This window comes from Vombatus ursinus, unplaced genomic scaffold, assembly GCF_900497805.2.
Source record: "Vombatus ursinus unplaced genomic scaffold, bare-nosed wombat genome assembly UNPS02014799.1, whole genome shotgun sequence".
NCBI classification, from domain to species: Eukaryota; Metazoa; Chordata; class Mammalia; order Diprotodontia; family Vombatidae; genus Vombatus; species Vombatus ursinus.
The window spans coordinates 9769599-9792714 of record NW_020954577.1 but is presented as its reverse complement, the minus strand read 5'-3'; the positions used below and the strand labels follow the sequence as shown (position 1 = coordinate 9792714).

The 23116-nt window shown below is 44.1% G+C and overlaps 1 long non-coding RNA gene across 2 annotated transcripts; it reads right to left on the bottom strand.

Moving 5' to 3' along the window:
- Nucleotides 1-367: 367 nt before the first annotated feature.
- LOC114050637 lies at nucleotides 368-21378 on the bottom strand. 2 transcript variants are annotated; one of them, XR_003570046.1, is made up of 4 exons: nucleotides 21214-21378; nucleotides 6215-6341; nucleotides 4397-4499; nucleotides 368-1430 (listed from the first exon to the last, which is right to left on the bottom strand). It is a non-coding gene; the product is annotated as an uncharacterized LOC114050637 (long non-coding RNA). The 2 variants fall into 2 exon arrangements; XR_003570045.1 differs by lacking the exon at nucleotides 21214-21378 and adding an exon at nucleotides 20830-21027.
- Nucleotides 21379-23116: the final 1738 nt, after the last annotated feature.

Here is a 23116-nt window from a genome sequence, read left to right as displayed (position 1 = left end):
AGCAATTAGGAGGGTGCAGCAAGGTTTCCTGCAGGTGAAAGTCTTTTCTCTCTGAGTGGAAAAGCTTCTGGATTCTAGGATATTTTGTCTTTCTAGGAGCATTCAATTCAGACCATGCGTTGAGTCAACCTTTGCCTATTGACACGGGGTCATGAGATTTAGCTCTGGAAGAGAGCTTGGAGTCCATCTCATCCAATTTCCTCATTGTTCAATGGGGAAACTGAGGCCACAAGCAGCCAGATGATTAACCTGATGTCACATGTTAGTAAGTCTGATTTAGCTTTGATTTAAAAAAAAAAAAACCTTTCCTCCACTGACATGACATGTGATGTGCCTTTTGCCTCTGTAGTGGACTTACCAGGATCATGGCTGGACACCTGTACGTGATCTCAAGAAAAACAACTCTGTCTCTCTAAGTAGGACCAATCCCGTGCCCGTTGGAGATATCACAAGGCACCTAGTAAAGCAGGGGAGAGGAAAGAGTGCATTTTGGACAGTCTGGACCGCGGCCCAGCTTACAGAATCCTGGAAGCACAAGGAGCTTTAGAGATCCTCTAGACCAACCCACACCTGAGCAGAAATCCCTTCCAGAAGTCCCCCCAAACAATTGGTCATTCAGATGTTCCATGAAGACCTCTTGAGAAAGGACTATCCCCCAAGGTAGCCCGATTAACTTCTGGGTAGCCTTCATCAGGAGAGTGACAGTGATTCCCTTATTCAGCAGTACCTGCCACTCACCTACATCCCAGAAATGCTTCAAGAACATACTAACACATACATGTGAAATATTCTGAGTGCCCAATCAAGAACAATTTGAAATATTCTGTTTAAAACATCCTGATTGCCTTGTTTGTGGGTGGGAGTTAGATCTGGAATTAATTTTCAGAGTCCTTCATGACAAGGCACCAGAGGAAAAACACACTAGCCCAAAGTTCACACTCCCTCCAACGCTGTGTCGAATGTTCATTTGTTGGGAAATGAAACCTCAATCCTTTGTGACAGCTAACAGTCTCAAGAAAACATGCAAATGATGGTCCCTGGTCTCTCTCGGCTGCACAATGCCCACTTCTGCTTTTGAAGAATACGGGTGGGGGAAGAACTCCATGGACCACTTGACTTGGGACAGAAGGCAGCTGGATGAATTTTAATTATGAGACCTGTTCTGAGTCAAAGAACAGAGGGAAGAATGTAGGAGCTGAAGCGGCCGTGTGGCTGTCCTTGTCTAAGCCACTCACGTTCAGTGTCTGTCTCCCAGTGACCCTTCTCTGGAGGGGCTAAGCATCAGCTCCACTGTCTTCTTCAGTTATCCTGAAGGTTTTCATCCCGACTGGATTGAAGGACTAATCATCCTCCATCCATCAATCAATTCATAAGCCAGATCCCCACTCCAAGCTCAGCGCCTCATGCATAATAAACGCCTGTTGAATTGACTAGATACAAAAGTAACCATTTTACAATTTACAAAAGTAACAATCTATTTTTGACATAAAGGGACATCCTAAATAGCAAGGTTATTATGTAGCACATTCTTTTGAAAAGCTTTCAAATAATTAGTTATTCATTTATTCCTTCATTAATGTAAATTAGCCAGTAGCCCAGGACCCTACGCTTTGGGTTTACACAGACTGGATCCAAACTTGGGAGTTTCCCGGGGGTAAAATCATCACTTTTGTCTTATTTTGTTCATACATATAGCTACCTCAGAGGAATGGCAGAATAGAGCTCCTATTTAGGGCACAATAGATGCAGGGGGAATGCCCCAGACCCCATGAAAGCACTTAAGGTAACAGTACATAATTGGTACTGGACATTTTTGTTTCACTCCCTTAGAAAATACATAAAACACATTAAGGAACCATAGGAACCCATAAACAATCAATATAATTTTCTTCACTTTCCAGTGACCATCACTCAGGGTCCTATATAGCCCCCCAGACTCGTAATACCACACTGTGGTTTAGACTCCCCTAAGTATGGAAATGAATTTGGGGTTGCTAGACAGGCCATTTTGGAACATTATTTGTGAGTCTCGCTTTTATCCTAGACACCCACATAGTCATTCAGGCTTATGGCACTACATTGAGGGTCTGGATGGACCCTGGAAGAAAAATGAACTTGGGGCTACTAATGAGGCAAACCTAAGGCTGGCACTTCCCAGGAACTCTCCCTTTGAGATTGCATTGGAGGCAACCCCCGTCCCACTGGATCCTGAATAACCCGTGGTCACAACACAGGGCAAAGTGGAGGGCTTCCCCACAAGTTGCAGCCTATTCCCTTAATAGCTACTCCTCCAGCTCTGAAGGGAAATTAGTGTGATCTTCTTATCCTCATGATGCTGGCATCGAGCAGGGTCTCTCCTTGTCTCTCTAAAGGCTCCTAGAGCTCAAACGTGGGGTTACCAGAGAGGCAACCCTGACACAGGCACCCTGGAATTCCCCCATTCTCTCTAGTGGCCTGGAATTCAGGAACTCTTATAACTGGAACATGTGCTTCCCCTCTCCTAGGTCTACACAACTGAGGACATTTACCACCGTCTTCTCAGAATGGGGGCCTGGAGCTATCACTTCTCCCCCATGGCCCTGGCGCTGGGGCTAGAGTAAAGGAGAAGAATGGGGGAAGCAGTCCTCAGGGGTCTATGGTACAGTACAGGTGTCCCTTAAGGGCCAGTATCTACTCTTTTGTCTCTGACCTGTACTCAAAGGGGGGGGTGGCAAATAGGTCCAAATGTTCGATGAAGACTCCTTTTTAGAGGCTTAGCACAAAGAATGGGTTTTTACTTAAAATCATCTAAACCAAAGTTCTTAACCTTTTTTTATGTCACAGATACCTTTGGCAATCTGGCAAACCCTGGGGTCCCCTTCTCAGAATAATGCTTTTTTAAAAATTCCTAATTGAAGTAAATGCTAAATGTATTTCAGTTAGAAGTTAATGAAAATAAGATTTGATTTTTCCCATCTGACTTCAAGCTTGTCCTGAAACCCATGGACCCCTTGAGTATCTCTGCACCCCAGATTAAGAAACCTTAATCTAAAATGATCACTCCATCCCCAAAGAAACTCAGTCATTCACTCTCAGTAAGGTATGAATAGATGAGGATCATAAGACTATACATTTAGAACTAAAAAGGACCCTACAGGTCATTAAGACTGATTCCTTCATTTTACAGATGAGAAAGCTGAGGTTAAGTGACTTGCCCAAGGTCATATACACGTCCTAAGTAGGATGCCAAAGCCAGGATTTGAACTCAAGTCCTCTGACTCTATACTATGATTCCATCTCTTCAGCAAAACCATGCACCTCCATAGGAAGATGCAACCCCAGTCCCAAACAAAGGGTCACTAACACACAAGTTCATCAAGATGATCGGGGAACTCCCCATATCAGTATTTATTTACTGAAAGCCCTCCTATGACACAGTCCACTAAGTCCTGCTCTGGTGTCTCTTTAGAGCATGGATGCAGCCCTGGGCTCTGGAATGCCGTACACTAGAGAATCACAAGCTCTGGTCAGTCCCATAATGACTCTGAGGACTGGCCTGCCAATGAGGAGTGACTTGTGGGGACCAGATGAGCTAACTTCCGCAACACTCATCCCCAGAAGCTTGGCCACGAGGTGATGGATTTTTTGGTCCAAAGCCACTCATCAAAGGCATGAACAGGGTGTGATCTGCCTTGAGGTGGAGGGAATTCCCATCCACAGATGGAATCGCAGATTGCTGAGATAGTGAAACATGAAATGACTCTGGGCATCCCCAGGGCTGGATACGGTGATGGGTATGGTTAAAAGAAAAAAAAGCGTGAAACAATAGTTCCCGCCTCTTCTAGGATTTGGCCAGAATGTAAAAAAAAAAAAAAAAAAAAAAAGACAAACGTGAAAGTTGTAACTCCAGGTAATAAGTGGTTAACTGGAATTTGCTAAAGGTAAAAGAGAGACCCAGAAAAAATATTTTAAGAACATTTGAAAAGAGAGGGTGTTTTCATTAGGGTGGTGGTGGGGACATCAGGCTTCATGGAGCCAGAAGTGGTACCAGAGATGAGTCTTGAGAGAAGAGGATTCAGTGAGCAGAGATGTGAAAGTGGTATGATAGGCCCTGGGGATGCCCCAAACACATGCCCAGGGGGCACAAGGGGCAGGACAATATCCAGAAAATGCCAGCATTTGCATTGGAACATGGCAAATGAGAGAAGAGTCAAAGACAACATGGGATGTCGAGTCCAGCTGACTAAAGGAGCCCACAGAGAGAAAAGAGGAAGCTAAGAGGAAAGGAAGGTCTGGGGGAGAATGCGATGAGTTCAGTTTGGGAACACAGAATTCCTTGGTTCTATCTGGAAGCTCTTCTTGCCTTCCCATCCCAGTTCGTGTCTATCACAGCATTCTCCACATAGTAGATACTTACTAAGTGGCTGCTTTCAAGCTGCAGCCAGGGTCTTACTTCCTCCTCCAGGATGCGTTTGCTGATCACCTCCATCCCACTCTCTTCACTCCCGGGCTCCATTTCCCTTTATCGATGAAGAATGAAAACAAGATGATCACTTAGTGATCACACAGTGCATGGCACATAGTAGGAGCTTAATAAATATTGATTAATCTTTTACTTAGCGGATCATAAGCAACTCCAGCTGAATAAAAGTTCCTTGAGGGCAGGAACTGCCTTCCCCACCCCACCCCCCAGTGCCCATCACAGTGCGTTGTATAAGTTTAATAAATTGCCTTGTTGGGCTGTTCAGATGTTAACCTTTTGCAGTCCATTATGTCTCATTATGGATAGCACATCCTCAATTGTTTGTCTCTCCCTTCTCCCCTGCACCACCTTCCCTCCAATTCTGCCATGGTCTCTAGGACAGGAGGATGCTGCTAACACATGGATGTTTTAAATAGTGTTCAAAGAACAAAGAAATTAAAAAAAAAAAGTTTGACCAAAGGGCTGGACCTTCTAGCTTGGAGATTCTGAGGACCGGGGCAGAACTTTAATGCTCTAAAATATAACATTGGTTTTCCAAATTCAGAGCTCGTGTTGGGATAGCACTTTAAGGTTGGCAAAATAATTTACCTGCATTTTGCCATTTGAGCCTCAAAGCAACCCTGGAGAGAGGTGGTATTATCATCCCCAGGAAAGTGAGGGTCAGAGACATGAAGTGTTTTCCCAGTCACACAGCCAGTGAGGGCTTAGGACTGGATCCAGACTTAAGCCACATTGTTGCCAAGTCTTATCCCCTGAACCCTAAAGCCATTCTGCTCCTGTAGAGAACACATTACCATGAGATAACATGGAAAAAAAATGTCTCTCCAAACAATCCTTGACAATCCATCCTTTTCCCTAGGACATACCCTGTGTCCTAATAGAAAGGGTAGAGGGACAGTGTTTCAAAAGACCCAGCATCCAGTCTTGGTTCTGGTGGTAATTTACCACCATATAAATGACTGTAGGCAAATTCCTCCCCACTCTGGGCAGTAGTTTCCTCACTGTAAAACAAAGACGTTGGACCAACTCTAAGATTCCATAACAAAGAAGAATCGTAAGATCCATGAAGCACACATTCCATCCTAAGGTCACTTTCTAAGGGCTGGCCAACACTGCTAACAGCAGCAAGCAGCCAACTTGCCCTGGGCCCCTCACTTATCTCTCAAATCAGGGTAAGTTTTGCCCACTTCTGAGCTGGGCCAGGCACGTCCCCTCTGGGAGCCTCAGCCCCCTCATCTGTAAAATGCCCACCCTCCCTCATCACTGCCAGGTGCTGAAGGCAAGCGCTAGGAAATGGACGGGTTATCCTTGCTAACACCTCACTTTAAAAAAGAGTTTCGTCTTTAAGCAATCAGTGGTGGTTGGGTTTTTCTTTCTCCTCTCCTTAGAGAGTTGATTTTTCTGCCTATGGTATCATTTCATGTCCTCTCCCCATCTGATGCAATGCTCTGAGATCTCCATTGCTTTCTAGCTGTGTAAGATTTCCCTGGAAGACAGGAATGAAAGTGACGATTAAGACTCCTGCCCTTGAGATCCCAATATGTGACAAACGCTCCACCATGCCACCATCATTGCCAGCACAAACAGCACCCCCAAAGGGGGAGAATTGGTGCTTTTTTCCATCCTGAAGACAGAAGAGCCACATCTGTTTTGTAATAGTCTGACTCATCCCTCCTTGTCTACACAAGGAGATGATTTCATTCAGTCTGTTTTGTAGAGGAGCCACAAAGGTGCCATGTCAATAGCTCTCACCTGTTTTACCTGGGCAGAAGCCCAGGAAGCAGACCCCAAGTGCTCAGCTCCTTGCCCCTTCTATGCAGGGTTTTCTTCCATTTCTCAAACACACTTTCAAGTGAAGCTAACTTCACAGCACCAGGTTCTGAATGAAATAATAGGTCAAAGAAGAAGAAAATTAATATGAAAGAAAGGACAAACAAGAAGTCTTCCTTCAGGAAATCTCAGAAGTCAGGCCCATTACAATACTCTCAGCCTTGGGGGCTTGGAGTCACATGATTTGGGTTCCAATCCTAACGCTATCCCTTCCTAGGTGACCTCAGGTAAATGACTTCCCCACTCAAGGCATCATGGTGTCTAAGTGCCTGGATGTCCACCCTCCTCACCTCTCCCTCTCAGAATCCTTACTTCCCTCAAAGCACAGCTCAGGCACTACTTCATACAGGGTGTCTTTCCTATTTCATATAGACTTTGTGCTTATCTATCTGTCCACACTATATCATTCTAGCAGAATGCTCGCTCTCTAAGGGCAGGACCAGTTCCACTTTAGTTTCTGTGTGACAGTCACTACAATAAGGCTTCACCCATCTTTCCTCCCAGATAGGTGATTTCATTGGTCTGGAGAGCACTCGGTGAGGCACTCCCTCCACCAATGGAGAACTTTTGGCAACTTACAGTGTTAGAAGGTTGCCTACAGATGCTCAGGGCTGACGTGATTTTCCCAGGGTGAAACAGCCAGTATTACCAGAGCTAGGACTTGAACCTGGGTCTTCTGGGCTTAGAGGACAGCTCTGCTTTCATTAGGACATTCTGCCTCTCCTGCTCTGTACAGGGTAAAGGCAGCTTAGTTGTCCAGGTGGGGCAGTGAATAGAGTGCTGGATTAGGAAGATCTGAGTTCAAATCCAGCCTCAGACACTTACTAGCTGTGTGACCCTAGGCAAGTCACTTAACCTTTGTTTTCTCATCTGTAAAATAAGGATAATAATAATACCTACAGCACAGGGTTTTGTGAGGATAAAATGACACAATATTTCCAGTGTTTTATGAGCCTTAAGGCTCCATGCAAATGTTAGCTACTATAGCAAGCACATAATAAATGCCTGTTGAATCAGATCAAACCCAACCAAATATTGCCATCACTTTTTTCTTGATTCGATGGCTGCCGTAACTAATCAGCGAAAGGTAAATTAAGTGACCAATTCAAGTATGTTTTGGTGCAGATATATGCAATCAGTACCTGATATGATTTTCTGTATTTCTAAATCAAAACCTCACTGTATCTGCAGGCATATACCTCAGCCACATCCTAAGCTTTAGCACAGGACCATTAGTCAAAACAGTTGAAAGTTTCAATATGGCCTCATTCAACCAGAAGGCAGAAGTTTCCTTCTGTTCATTTCAAGTTTGCATAACTAAATCTTCCACCGCAGTGGTGGAGGGCAGATCATTAGGAAAGCAGAGATTGTCCCTGAAATAGCTTCTGCAAGAGACTGTTTGTGTGACTCCAGGCAGTTCATTTAACCTCCTGGGCCTCCATTTCCTTTCCGTAACATGAGGAGTTAGATTTGACGACATCTGGGGTCCCTTCCAGCTCTAAATCTATGATTCGGTGAATAGACCGTGGCTGCCAGCTTCTGCAGATGATCCCGAAAGAATTCTTTTCTTCTTTGATTTGTTGGGCATTTAAGTGATTGCCGTGAGGGAATCTTTTTAGAGTCACCTGCAAAACCCCGACCCATTTGGCTCTGGATCCCCAAGCATGCTACATCCTACTTGGCACAGCATGGGTGATTAACGAACGCTTTCCCATCCATTCATTCATTCCAATATTTTTATGCACCCATGCCCTCTGAAATCTTAGATTAGGTATACATGGAGCCAATGACTCAGATTAGTTTGGTATATCCTCCTTCACTAAAAACATTTTAAATACTCATCACCCTGCCAGCAACAAAACTGTTTTCAAAGGCAAAAAAAAAAAAAAAAAAAAAAAAACATATTAGGGAGAGGCCCTTCTCTGTGCTAAACACAGTTTATTCAGTGGCCCTCTCCTCCTTCCGGACATGGGGAACTCACAGACCACTTTCTGCATACTGCCAGCACCTGACATAGTGCCTAACAGGTGCTTAATGAATATCGGGCAATTGATTAATTAAGTGGCAATAGGGAAGTGAAGGAGGTGGGGACAGAGACTGAGGCAGTGAAAGGAAGTCAGAGAAGTAGGGAGGAGCTTGCTAGAGGCAAGTCAGGAAGCCTGAAATGTAATCACAGCTCTGTGACTAAGTGATGCATAAGCTATTGCCATATCTCTACCTCATCTCCGACCACCAGCTCCAAACTAGGCCAACCCCCACCCACCCCTTTTCAGCTCCCCTTCATGTTTCATGGTCTTCCCTACTAAAATATAAACTCCTTGAGGGCAGGGATTGTCTTGCTTACTACTCTTAGCATAGCCTCTGACACACAATGTTGTCTATGTCTGTTTTTCTGTCTGCCTGCCTACTGTCCTCCCAAGCTGGAAAGGCTTTGCATAGGGGCGATCTCTCTGCCTGCCACTTGAGAACCAGCTCAGCTACAGGTGAGGCCCTTCAGCACCAGGCTGGCTGTGAGGTGGTAACTTTTTCAGTCATAGCATTTCTTAAAAACTGTAGGCTGAGTCATAGACGGGTTGTTATCTCTCACAAGAGAAGTAGCCTCATGAATGAAGTCACAGCTCATTGAAACATTTGATGATGATTATTATCACTAATATTGTCATATGAGGAACAGTTTTCAACTGGAAAGTTGAAAAGTGGGAGTTCGTGGAAGTTCAACCTGGAAAACAAAAGATGACAGGGGTGATGTGGTGACTGTCTTTAAATACTGAAGAAAAGAAGAGAAATTAGGCTTATTCTTGGTAGCTCCAGAAAACCTAAAGAGAAACTGGGCAGGACATAGAGGGAGGCAGATTTTGACTCCACCCAATGAACTTTCTAATGGAATTGACTACAAAAGCTTCCTAGTGAAAAAGTGAGGCCTCCATCTCTAAGTATTCAAGAAGATGCCTCTTCTTGGCAATGCTTGTTGTCCCCACCAGGCATGGCGGAGAAGAGGTTTCTGTTTTGGGTGGCATGATGGATAAGGCAGATAGGTGGTTTGGTGGATAGAGGGCCAGGCCTGAAGTCAGGAAGACTCATCTCCCTGAGTTCAGATATGGCTTCAGACACTTACTAGCTGTGTGACCCTGGGCAACTCACTTAACCTGGATTGCCTCCGTTTCCTTATCTGTAAAATGAACTGGAGAAGGAAATGGCAAGCCACTCTAGTATCTCTGCCAAGAATACCCTACATGGAGTCATGAAGGGTCAGACAGGACTGACACAACCTGAGACGAGACTCTGCAGTTTCTCACTTTGCCACATCTTGAGAAAAGAGGAAGAGGTTCAGGGAGATGCGCATCCCTCATGGAGGAATCCAACTATTGGTGAGAGTTTCAAGGACAGGGGTCTAGATCTCTGACCTAGCACTGACCTTTCTCTCCAGCACGGAGAGCTCACACTTTCTTTGTACAGGCTGTCCATAAGGTGGCTCCATGTGATGGTACCTTTGTAAAGACTACCCATGACAAGATGAAGCAGATAGATAGATAGATAGATAGATAGATAGATGAATAAATAAATGGGTGAATAGACATAGATAAATAAGTAAATAAGCAAGCAAATAAATAAATGATCAAATTAACAAATGAATAAATAAATGATGAATGAATGAATACTGACATAGATTAATTAATAAATAAGGAAAGCTTCCAAGTTGCCCAGGCAAGACATAGGGCTTGCTTGGTTGCTTTGGGGACTGTTAAGCTCCTAATGGAGCACTGGCACAGGTCATCCATCATCGCTGAAAGTCAAAAGGCCTACAGGAGGGCCCCCAGGGGGTCAGGCAGATTTTCCACTGAGAACCGACAAAAGGAGGCAGGTGAGAATTTTCGACTTGGATTTCAGAGGGAGCTGGCTTTCTCTCTGGCCTCTGGCAAGCATCATAGCATAATTGGATCTGGAAGGCTGTCCTCAGGGTCCAGGAGAAATGAGCTTAATACCTGCTTCTGACACAACTGGATGCATTACCCTAGATAAGTCCCTTAACCTCTTGTCTCCCCCGTCTACCACTCCACCCCCAACTCTCTAAGACCAGAAATCTCAGAGAAGTTGAAAATCTACATTGGTAGAGGAAGCTTCCTCACTGAGAGTTCCTTATCCCAAAGAAATCATAGATCATAGATCTGTCTAAAATAAAATACCTCATCATAGGGCTCCTCTTCAATGAAGCCAAGGAAGGCTGACTCAATCTTTAATAAAGTGGTCCATTTCCTTTATAGACAGATCTGTTGAAGAATGTTTTACCTTGGGCCAAAATCCGCCTCTCTCTTATTTCTGCTCAGTGGTACTCATTGCCCTCTGGAGCAAGAGAATGAATGGAATTCCCCTTCTATTCTGACATATTTGAAGACAACATTTATCTTCCATTTTCCAGGTTAAATATTCCAGTTATTTCAATTGTTCATCTTGTAATTATAATAATAATAATAATTCAACAATCTCTAATTTCATAATTCTGGATCCTCCTGCCAGAATAGCAATAGGATGAGAAAGCATGGATGGGTCATAACCTACACTACCAAGGGATTACCCACTTCAGTGAGATCATAAAGCCACTGACGTACTCAATTGCTGACGTTAACTCAAGTATGAGGGGGAGCAGTACATTTTTTAAAGAACATTTACTTATTAGTGACAAAAAAATAATAATTACAGATCCACCAAGGCAGCTCCCCCACTGGAAGGTTCCCCTATCCTGGTTCCCACCACCTACTCCTACTTCCCTTTAGTGACTTTCTACTGCTACTATTCTGGCTTGGGGGGAAAAAAAAACAACAAAAAGGTGGCTTCCACTTTTAGACACTCCACCTCTGGAAATCTGTCTAGTTCCTTCCACTCTGGACATTGCACTCCCTCCACTGTACACAAAGTGACTTCTGCAGCAGCATGAGGGAAGCTGATGGTACACATCACACACACAGAATCAAGGGAAATTACGAGGATAAACTCGTATCACTCAATCGACTTGGCACAGATTGAAAGCATCTACCAGTCTCTTTGGGGTATTTCCTGTTTTCGTTGTTATTTTTGGCTGTCTCACCCTGCTTTGAACCCAGCTCTCTAATTCTCCAGAAAAGTTGGATCCTTTCTCATCTGGACCCAGGCAGGGTCCCATACATGTAGCTTCTACTCAAAACAGCTCTTGTGAAAAGCCACCAGAAATGCCAATTTGGCCACTTGGTTCCAGGGACTCGGTCCCTCACTTTCTCTGAACTGTTATTAATAATAATTATTATTTTGTACTGGACCTGTGATTTCTTGGTATAAGGAACTCTCAGGGAGAAAATTCCCTCTACCAATGAAGATCAGCAAACTCTTTCATAACTCGTAATCTTCGAGAATTATCTAAGGGCACTAAGAGTTTACCCAGCCAATGTCCGTCTAAGACAAGACTTGAAACCATGTCTTCCTAATTCTGAGGCCAACTCTGTAACCATTTTCCCACACAGTCTCTCAATAATAATAAAAATAACTGACAATTAGGTCACTCTTTGAGGTTTACCAAGAGCATTTTATAAATCATCTCATTCAAGTCCAATGAAGTCAGTATTACAGGTATTATTGGCCCCATTTTGTAGATGAGGAAACTGAGATTCAACGAAATTAATGGACTTGTCTAGGGTCACACAGGTAATATCAGGGTATCATGTAGTATGGTGTAAATTCTAAGCCAGGTGTCTAAACCCAGGCCCAAATGGCATTCTTTCCACTGCACTATAGTAATACTCCCAATACAAGCCATACGCTCCAGGCATCTACCAACCCTCTAGGCTGCTTCTAACTCCAAACCCTTGGCTTCTTCCTATGCAGGACTACTAGCAATGTTGTCATTTCTTTCTGACTGGAGACCCCACTCCACCCTCTTCCCAGTTCACCTCAGTAGACTTTACCAAAGCATCCTGAGTTCATTCTCTTCAGGAGTAATGCTAATAGCAGCCATTTTATAGCACTTCAAGATGTTTTAAGTTCTTTCCATGTTTTATCTCATTTGAGCTACACAACAACATAGTGAGAGTGATACTAAGGAGATTATGCCCATTTCATTGAAGAAACACCTCAGGCTCTTAGACTTGCCCACAGTCACATAGCTAGGGAGTATCATGGGTAGTACTCAAACCCAAGTCTTCATGGCACCTGGTCCAGAGACCTATCCATGACACTAGACTGCTTCTCAGGAATACATTTTTAGGAATACATTAATACATCATTAGGATGAACAAAAGTTATCAAAACCACCGAGGTTACATCTGATCATGTCCACATCTCGCTTCCCCGATAGGGTTACCCCAGGATTCACTTTGGTATTAGGGAAGAGCAGGGCCTGGGTGAAACCTTTACCACCGAACCCCATAGGAAATTGGCTCCTTGTAATTCAAACTTATATATACAGTGGGTCCAGCTGCACCTTTGCAAGTAGCCGTCTTCCTTCAAATTCCAGCTAAGATCCCACCTTCTATAGGAAGCCTTTCCCAATTCCTTACAATTATAGTGTCTTCTGTCTGTGGATTATTTCCTGTTTATCCTGTCTATCACTTGTTTGAATGTTGTCTTTCCCATTAGATTGTGAACTCTTCAAGGGCAGAGATTGTCTCTTACCTTTCTTTGTATCCCTGGGGCTGACCCATGGTGATCAGTGTTCATTGACTGTCTTGCTAGCTGTAGGCCGGATGCACCACCGACAAATTATAGTGATGATACCCCAGTCAAGTGGCTTACCCTTCCTGAGTCTCCTCAGCTATGAAATAGGGACAATGAGAACTGCAGAACCTCCTGCAGAGGGCTGCTGGATGGCAAAAGAAATCATGCTTGTAAAATGCTTTACAAACTTTATAGTACCATATAGATGCCACTCAACATTACGTAAAAGCACCTGAATCCATGGTTAATCTATAAACAAGTGTTGATCATAGACTTCAGCTCTGGTCAGGAACATTGGGTCCAACCTATATGTGAATAGGAATGTCTCTACGACATACCCCCAACTGTCATTCAGCCTTTGCTGAGGGAGACACCCAACAGCTCAGTGAGTAGCCCGTTCCACTGGAGGATGGCACTTACTGTTAGAAAACCTTTCCTAACATCAAGCTAGAATCAACCTCCCTGCAACTTTCATCCACTGCTCCTAGTTCTACTCTTTGGGGACAAGGAGAACAAATCCAATCCCTTTTCCATGTGGCAGCTGCCGTGTCTCCCTGAAAACGTTGCCGGTTCCTTCAGCCCGTCCTCATGTGACATAGACTCAAGACCTTTCCCTACACTGGTTGCCAACCTTTGGACCCTCTCCAGCTGATCCATACTAAACTGAGGTGCCTGGAGCCACAAATGGGACACCAAATGCGGTCTCCCTCAGGCACTGGAACTGTCACCTCCTTTGTCACTATGCCTCTCTTAACGAAGTCCCAAATCCCAGCAACTTTCTTGACGGACAATTAAGTTGTTGGCTCCTACCACTAAAGTCATAAGCAGATGACGTGGAATTACTATGCTTCCGCTCTGTGCTAAACCGTCATTAGACAATTAACATCTCGAGAACAGTTGGGTGTTCGTGGCTATAGAAGTCTGGAAAGTTGTTGCTTTCAGCCCTCTGCTCAGTCATTCACTTGCTTCAAAAAAGAATTATAATAAATTACAGTTTCCTCTTTGTCATCACTTTGATCAACAACTCCCTAAAACAGCTTTTACTATTGACTCTTTAAAAAACTTCTCTGCCTTAAGATTCAGAAATTATAATGCCCTATAGATACAGTTATTGTGGAATTTTTCTTTGGTTCCCCCAAGCTATTTGCCCCATTCTTCAACATCGTGACAATCCAACAAAATTAAGTTTATGTAGTGGAAGGAAGAAGGCGATTGGGCTATTCACAAGAATGGGGGAAAAAACCCTGTAAATGTCCCTAGCTGACTAATAACTGCCTTCTTTGGAAGGTCCCTGGGCTTTTGGCCTTTCTATTCTGGATTTGGACAGTCCTCCGGGAAGAGGCCATTCATGGCACAAGATTAGAGCCATGGAGAGGGCTGTTTGCCTGGGGTGGCTCACCTGACCCAGGTTTGGAATGATCATTTCCTAGAACCATCTGTAATCATGAAAAAAAGATATGAGGGGGAGAGAGGAATTCCCAGGCTAGCCAGGGCCAAACTTTCTGGCATAACCAGAGCCACTAAAGCCTAACAGCACAGCTTTCTCACCCACTGGCTGTCGCCTGCATTTTAAAGCAAATGTCACCCTGTGTGTAAGTTAACCTCACCCAGATGATTCTAGCCAACCTTCCCTGGAATAGGGATCCCATCTACAATGTCCCCAACAAACAGTCTTCCAGCAAGCCCTTGAAAACCTCAAGTGAGAAAAAAAGCCACAACAAAGAACTGGAAACTAAGTTGGGGGTGAGGGGGAAATCATTTGGGAAATGACAAAACAAGTGATGTCTATGAGTGTTATGGATTACTTTTGTTATGGTAGAGTCATTTCAGGCCTGTCCAACTCTCTGTGACCCCATTTGGAATTTTCTTGACAGAGATCCTGGGTGGTTTGCCATTTCCTTCTCAAGCTTATTTTACAGATGAGGAAACTGAGACAAACAAGGTTAAATGATTTGCCGAGGGTCACACAACTAGTAAATGTTTGAGGCTAAATTTGAACTCAGGTCCTCCTGACTACAGGGCCAAATGCTCTATCCACTTCATCACCTACCTGCCCTGTTGTGCCATAAAAAATGACGAAAGGGATGGCTTTAGAGAAACCTGGGAAGACTTGTATGAAATGATGCCAAATGAAATAAGCAGAACCAGGAGAACAGCTTCTATCCTAACAACAATATTGTCAAGTCAAACAACTTTGAGAGACCTGAGGATTCTAATCAATGCAATGACCAATCACAATTGCAGAGAAACAATAACAAAGCATGTTGCTCACCTCCTGACAAAGAGGGATGGACCCCAAATACAAAATGAGACATACATTTCTGTACTTGGCCAACATGGGAATTTATTTAGTTTGACTACACTTTGGTTACACAGTTTTTGTTTTACCTTTTTCTCCCCAATGGGGGTGAAATGTGGAGAGAAAATCAATGCATATTAATTTTTAATTAAATGAATTAATTTTTTCCAAAGTGGTCCATTCTACTTTGGGATAGCTCTTAATATCACAAAATTTTTCCTTGTGTCCAGTTTTACTGTGGGCAAATAGATCCTCAACAAATATATATTGAATTAATTCATTTTATTATACTGTACACAAATTTAGGAAATATCAAAGGATCTCAAACCATACAAAGACTCCCCTTCCGTCTGCCTTCCATCAGACCTATAATAAAGCAATCTGCTTTCTCAAGATAATGGATTATTGGGTAGATTATTAGATAGATTTCTTGAGATGATAGATTAATCCTGCTCATAGATTTAGAGCCATCTAATCTGATCCTTTCATTTTTATAAGCCAAGGCCCAAAAAGATGGAGAGAATTCCCATGGTCCCATTGGCAGTCAGTGGGAGAACTAGCATTCTGATCTACTTCCTTCATCTCTAAATCCTAGATTCTTTCCACTGCCCAGTGGACATCCTGCATCCAAGTAAGGGCTTGATTGTCCACCTTGACCAGATTTGACACATATTCATTAGGCACTTTCTTTGCAAACCTTTGAGCTAGACACTGGCCTGCAGGCAGCTCTGCAGGGTCTGCCTTGATCGGGATTCAACCAGAAAGGTGTTAGGCACAGAAGAAACGGCCTGGCTCTTTGCTTCCCCACGCACTAGTCTGTGTGCATCCACGGGGCTCAGGAACCATTTGGTGAATGAAGAAATGAATGAATGGCTGAATGAATTCTATTTCTAATTCAACATTCACCCTGTGTTCGACAGTGCTCTTGTCAGCTGCTTTTTAATTTTCAGACTTGCAGCTGTTATTATTCTTTTGTCAGGTTGCAGCCCCCTTTGAGAGCATAGTTTGCATAAACACTTGAGAAAATGAAAAGGTGCAACACCCTTGGCTTTCTCAAGAAGCCCCATTGCCCAAGGAGGAAGCAGCTGCCAAGCACTGAGACAATGTACAGAATGAAACAGAAAGCCAGGAGGGCATTGAAACTGTGGGACCCTAAAGAAAGAGAACTAGCAGGCAGCTGGTTTCCTTTCAGTTCATCAGAAGCAATGGAGAGCCGTGAGGAGATGGCTGAATTGGGAGTCGGGAGAGACTAGGTCTCAGTACTGGCCGTGTGACCCTGGGCAAATCACCGGACCTCTCCGTGCCCCCAGACAATTCTGGAAGACTAGAAATGCCGCAAAGAAGGTGCCAACCTGCACTGGCAGAGGGACTTTCCTCACCCATGAGTCCCCATATACTGATGAAATTGCAGGCTAGACCAATAAATAAAGGAATGGAGAAGTATGAATGAATGAATCACTGACATTTCTGTAACACTTTAAGCTTTGCTGACCACTTTCCATATGTGGTCTCCTCTGCCCACACGAATGCCACGTTTAACTCAGCATCAGAGAAGTTGATGTCATAATCCAGGACAGTAAATTTACAATTCTGCCTCCAAAAACTAACACTTCGATAGCACTTTACAAACATTATCTTATCAAAGTCTCACAACCACCCTGGGAAGAAAGTTCTATGATTGTCCTCATTTTACAGAGGAAGAAACTGAGACTCAGTGAGATAAAGTGTCCCACCAAGGGTCATTAGCTAGTGAATGTCTGAGGCAGAGTTCATACCAGTAGCTCCTGACTCCAAAGTCAAAGGCTCCAGAGCTCCACTCTGTTTTCACTAGAACAGCTGATTAATGAAAAACCGACATTCTTGAAAAGTTAGATGTTCTCCAGGGTTCCTCCCAGTTCTAATTTATGAAAGGTTGGAAAGATAAGATAGTACCAGATTGCAGGAGGCTTTGAATACCAGGAAAATGAGTCTGAACCTTACTTTAAATGCAAATGGAAAGCACCAACAATTGTTGAGTGGGAGAATGATATGATTATATCTGTTTTATCAGGAGAATAAGTCTGACGGTATGAAAAACAGATTAGAGTTGGGAGAAATGATCATATATGCTCTTTGGTTCCTGTTCTCAAGCAATGTACATCCTAGCTAAAGAATCCTAATCTCTGAAGCTGACCCAAATGGGGAAGGAAAGACGTAATTTTGATTAATGGAATTGTTGTAAATAAACCAAGACACATTGCCAATAGTGACAGAAAACAACATACGTGACTGCCAAAGATGGTGGGACAATCACATGATGAAAACAAGAAATAAAGAATTTTGGAGCTAGAAGGAAGTTCACTTGGCACCCATAAAATCCAACCACTACCTGAAAAGAAATCCCTCCCCATTATCACATACCCAACAACAGGTACCCCAGACTGCTGAATAACAACAGAGACGATAGATGGACAGTCCAAGGCCTACGGTACCCTAGGAGAGCTAAAGAAACAGAGGAAGGCCTTCAGTGTGCTGGGCATGGAGAATCAAGACAAAGATGTGGACAAGTGTTACACAGGGTGAGAAGGCACTGGGTGAAATCATAGGGTCCCAGACTAGAACTGCAAGGAACTTTAGAGGACATCTGGTCCAAGCCTTTCACTTTACAGATGAGGAAACTGAGGCCCAGAGTGCTCAAAGTCATACCAGTAGTAAGGAGGAGAACCGAGATTTGTATCCAGACCCAACCACTCCTCTCTTTTCTTGGTACCATAATTATGGTTTGCGCCAATGGAGGAAGAGCCCATGCCCATGAGGTCACCATCCATTACATCTCTTAAAACACCATATCAACATCAGTTGGGGATAGGGAATAGAACCAGGACTTCTTTGCTACAGAAAACTCCCAGAGGAGGAGATTCCTTCCACCAAGGCAGGACTGCATTTTCTCAACAGCTTGGAGTCTTAGAGGGTTCTCTAGAACCCTGAGAGACCCCTTGCCCAGGGTCTCAATGCCAGTATGCATCAGAGGCAGGACCCAACTCCAAGGCTGACTCTCTGCTCTTGGTTCAGTATGTCAAGCTGCCTCTCCAAAGTATTCTTATTAGGACCGAAGGAGATAAACTGAATAGCTCCAACGAAATATCTCAATTTACATCAAATGAGATTGATACCTGGTGTCTCTGATGCACAGTAGCTGCCCTAGAGCAGCCCTTAGCATTATTCATGGATCACAAGTACTTCAGTCCCCACCCCGGGAGATGGCAAACTCCTTAAGGGCAGGGCTTCTTTTTTTATTCTGAGAGTCTCACACAATGCCTAGTGCATGGTAGGTGTTTATAAGATGAGGATTCTGGGGGTATGAAGGCACCGCCCCCATTCCCATGCTAAGGCTGTTGAGCATGGCTAGAATGTATGCTCTCATGGATTTGATTCCTTTGCTTTTTTCAAGACTCAGGTCAGGTATTCCAGGAATCCCCCCAATCCCTCCTCAAGGTATCTTGTATTTCCTTATTTCATAAGATCATGGTGTAAGTGGGGTGTTTCACACACCCAATCCTAATAATGTAACTCATAAGCCCCATACCTTTATAAAGCAAGAATATCTCTTTGACTGAATTATAGACTCAATCACCCAAAGGCATTAACCAAGCCCGAACAAGTCATGGCACTCCACGTGAATCAATCAGTCGATCAAAAGCATAAACTAAAGAAGAGGCTTAAAGTACTTCCAGCCATTGGATGAGATCTGATAATGAAATTTATTGGGATTGCTTGAGAGAATCAGACCCCCCACTGGGCCTGGGACTATAAGAAAAAGGATTGAGGCAGTAAAGTAATTAAACTTTGCGGGTGATGAGAAGAGTCAGACCCTTGAGCCAGTAACCAGAAGGAAATGTCATACTCCCCCTGCCCCCATCGATGATGTCATCAGGACGATTGGACCAGTGACAAAACATATATCCAGCAGGAACTGATCAAGGCCAAGCTCCATGTGCTGAAGAAAGTAAGCTTTAGGAAGTGTAACCTGTTCAGGGTAGAAAGAAACGCGTAGCTTCAGGACCCCACAAGGGGACCCTGAGAACACCTCAGAATTGCACGAGCACTCCACGAAGGAGAAAAAGGACGCTGCACACAGGACCTGTTTTACCCCTCTACTCTTTGTGCTCTAAACTTGAGTCCCCTTCCCCCTATTTGCCTCAGTTTCTCGGGGAAAAGAAGGACCACTAAACTTAAGCCTGCTTTCATCTGGTTAAGCTCTGGTTGCCTCAGTTTCCTCAACTGTGAAATGAAGATAATAATAGCACCTACGTCCCAGAGTTGTTGTGAGGATCCGATGAGATAATACTTGCAAGGTGCTTAGCACAGTGCCTGGCACATAGGACCCACTAGATAAATGCTTCTTTCCTTCCTTCCTGTATTTTGTATATACTTGTGGGAGGGCATGAGCCAGACTTCTAGGAGGATATTTTTGGACCAACTGTTCTTCCACTTGAGTAAAAATTCCTCTTGAAAAACTTAGGTCTAATTTGCTAATCCATATTGAGAAGCACACCAGATGGGGGCTTGTGTGTAACAGTACTCGCTAACTATCCTCCCCTGCCTCAGCCCATCAAGGTTACCTCTAGAATCCTGAGGAGAAAAGTAGTTAGCTACCCTCTGGGGACCCAAACATTGCTAGTAGGAGTGAAGACGCAGCCTCAGAGGAGGGATTGTAGTCAGAGCTAGAAGAAACTTCAAAGGTTAAATAGGGGACAGCAAATGTGTTACAGAATTTGGGAAATCTGAGTTTAAAAATCCCAGCACTTAACCTTACTCCCAGTGTAACTTTAGGCAAATTATGCAACCCTTCTGGCCCTCAGTTTCCTCACCTGTAAAGTGAAGGTACTGGGCTAGATGTCTCTAAGGACCCTCCCAGCTCTCTAACCTAGGAACCTGGGAGACTCGGTAACAGGGATGATGAATGTTTGGTAATATCATCAGGAACCAAAACATCGGACAATTCGTAAAATACAAAATTTGACTTATTTTCTGCTTTATTAAACTCTCCAGCCTCCCCCCCACCACCCCTTCTACCCCACAGCCCAAGTGACTGAGATCACAACACACCTGGGGTCATCACTTGCCAAATTACAGCCTGAGATTGGAGCACAGTGAGAAATGAGTCTATCAGCTCCCAGTTACTCCCACCAACATAACGAGAGCCATCTGCTCAGGCAAAGAGAAACTTGTGACATTTGTCCTGGGTCTTTTATGCAAAAGTCGTCCTTCTCATTTCTGGCTAATGTGTGAGAGAGAATCTTCTTTTTAAAGAACTGTTTCTTGCTCTAACTCCCATACTGGAACCTCTGTCTGCAGACCGACCCTTCCGAGCCACATCTCTAGTTCCCTGCAGGGCACCCCTCCCCCACAGTCCACCACCAGTGCCCCAAACCCGAATCAGTCAAGACCAGTCCTTCCCCACCCAAGTCTGCTACTCTCTCATCTTCCGATTTCACTCTTGGTTCCAGGAACACTCACTCATCTGTCCATGCTCACTATTTCGGTGTCATTCTCGATCTCTTCTCATTCACCTTACCTCCCACATTCAATCCAGGATCAAATCCTCCAGATTTTGCCTCTGTGGTATTCTCTCGGCTACATCCCAACAGCCATCCTCCCAGAAGGAGCCCCGGCTATCACCTGCCTGATATCTTCCAAGAGCCCCCCAAGGGGTCTTCTGCACTCTATTTGTTCCACTCTGCAGTCCCTCATCCACACAAATGCCTAAATTTCCTCATGCATAAATCCAACCATATCTTCTACTCAAACATTCTCAGTGACTCCCTACCACCTAATAGGTAAAAGTGTAAATTCCTCAGCCTAATAATCAGTGCTCTCCACAAGCTGGCACCACCTGACATTTCTAGTCTTATCTCATATTGCCAGCTTCATAACTAAGAAAGGGCAAGTGGGACCTCACCATAGGTGCCATCGTTGAAAAGGCGGTGGCAGCACCTGAAGTCCTTCGAGAGAGTAGATTTGACAGAGCTTGGCACAAAGCCAGGATGAGCAGATCTCGGGATCATAGGTTTCTTCCCATTGGCCACCACATGCTAGGTGAGTTCCTGGTCACCCCAGCCCATCACGATCCCCATGCCCCCCTGCAACCTCCAGAGCACCAGCATCATGGTGTCTCACATCTCTTCCCAAATTGAACTTGTCTTCAAAAGTTGGCTTGCAGCTGATGATGCTACTTTCTCACAGTGCAAACTGCTAGGTTAAGTTCTCTATATCAGAGCTCTCCACAACCTCTTCATTGTTCAGTCCTTTTTCAGTTATGTCTGATTCTTCGTGACCCCATTTGGAGTTTCCTTGGCAGACATACTAAAGTGGTTTACTATTTCCTTCTCCAGCTCATTTTACATATGAGGAAACTGAGGCAAACAGGGTGAAGTGACTTGCCCAGGGTCACACAGCTAGTAAGTATCTGAGGCTGGATTTGAACTTAGGATGATGAGCCTTCCTGACTCTAGGCCCACCAATCTATCCACTGGGGCACCCAGCTGCCCCACACTCTCTACAATCCAGTTAAATCAAACTATTCTGTCCCCAAAACATACCCTGTACATTCCCACCTTTGTGACTTTGAGGTGTTGTTCCCTATGCCTGGAATATGAACCCCTAGTTATCTTACTGAATTCCTACCCATCCTTTTCTAAATTATAAATTACATTGTCCCTCCCAAAAAAAACTTCATAGAACCAAAGCAATCTCAAGCATCTTTATCACTTCATATTTATCAAGGGTCCCAGGAAGTAAGAGTGGAAAGAAGTCTCTGAACATACCCAGACAGAAACCAGAAGTTGAAGGAGCCCCTTGGGATTTCTCCCATGCCTGCAGATGCCACTGTAAAAATGATAATCTTGAAGACAAAGGAGACAGTGACGGTGAGACAGTCCAGTGCCACAATTAGGAGAGAAACAACGTAACAGGGTACCTCACCCGCAGCCAAATGTGGTTTGTCTGTGGCCTGGGTTCTTAACCAGGACTCCACGAGCATCTTTGCTAAAAACTCTATATTTTAATAATTGTATCTCAATATCACTGGTTTCCTTAGTAATCCTATGCATTTTATTTTATACATTTAAAAAAGTTATTCTGAGACGGCTCTGTAGACTTCACCAAGCTGCCAAAGAAAACCATGACACATGCAAAAGATTAAGAACTGTCCCCTACTCCCTTTAGTTTGTTTGGTTTTTGCATTTCAGGTCACATTGCCCTTCCCCCAAGTGCTCAGTATTTCATGCTGCTTCTCTAGGCAGAAGGGGAATGGGTCAGTCAATGTTGGTGACTTTGGTTCCCTTCTCAAGGAAACCCACTCAAACAAAACCTCCGGGAGAGGACAAGCAGTCTCAGAGTGCTGGAGCTTCAGGTGGTTTTGGTGGTGGAAGATGTCGCGATAAAGGAAGTCTCAGTTGTTGGTGCAGTAATGGTGGTAACAACAATAAAGGCCACCATTTATCTAGCTCTTGGAGGTTTGCATGGCAGGTAGGAGAGGGCTGGAATATATTACAAATGAAGAATTGCTCTGGGAATGTAAAAGGTGCCATCAGAAGACTAAGCGACTGGAAAACCTAGAAGGATCTATCATATAGCAAGAGTAAAAAGACAAGTCAAGTCAAGAAGCATTCATTAAGTACCTACTGTGTGCCAGGCACTGTGCTAAGTGCTGAGGATACAAAGAAAGGCAAAAACAGGCTCTGCCTTTAAGGAGCTCAGAGTCTAATTAGGGACATAATGTGTTGCCAACCACATACAACTGGAAAACCACCAGCATCATGATTCATTGGTATCCACACAACATCAAAAGGACTAGAGAAACT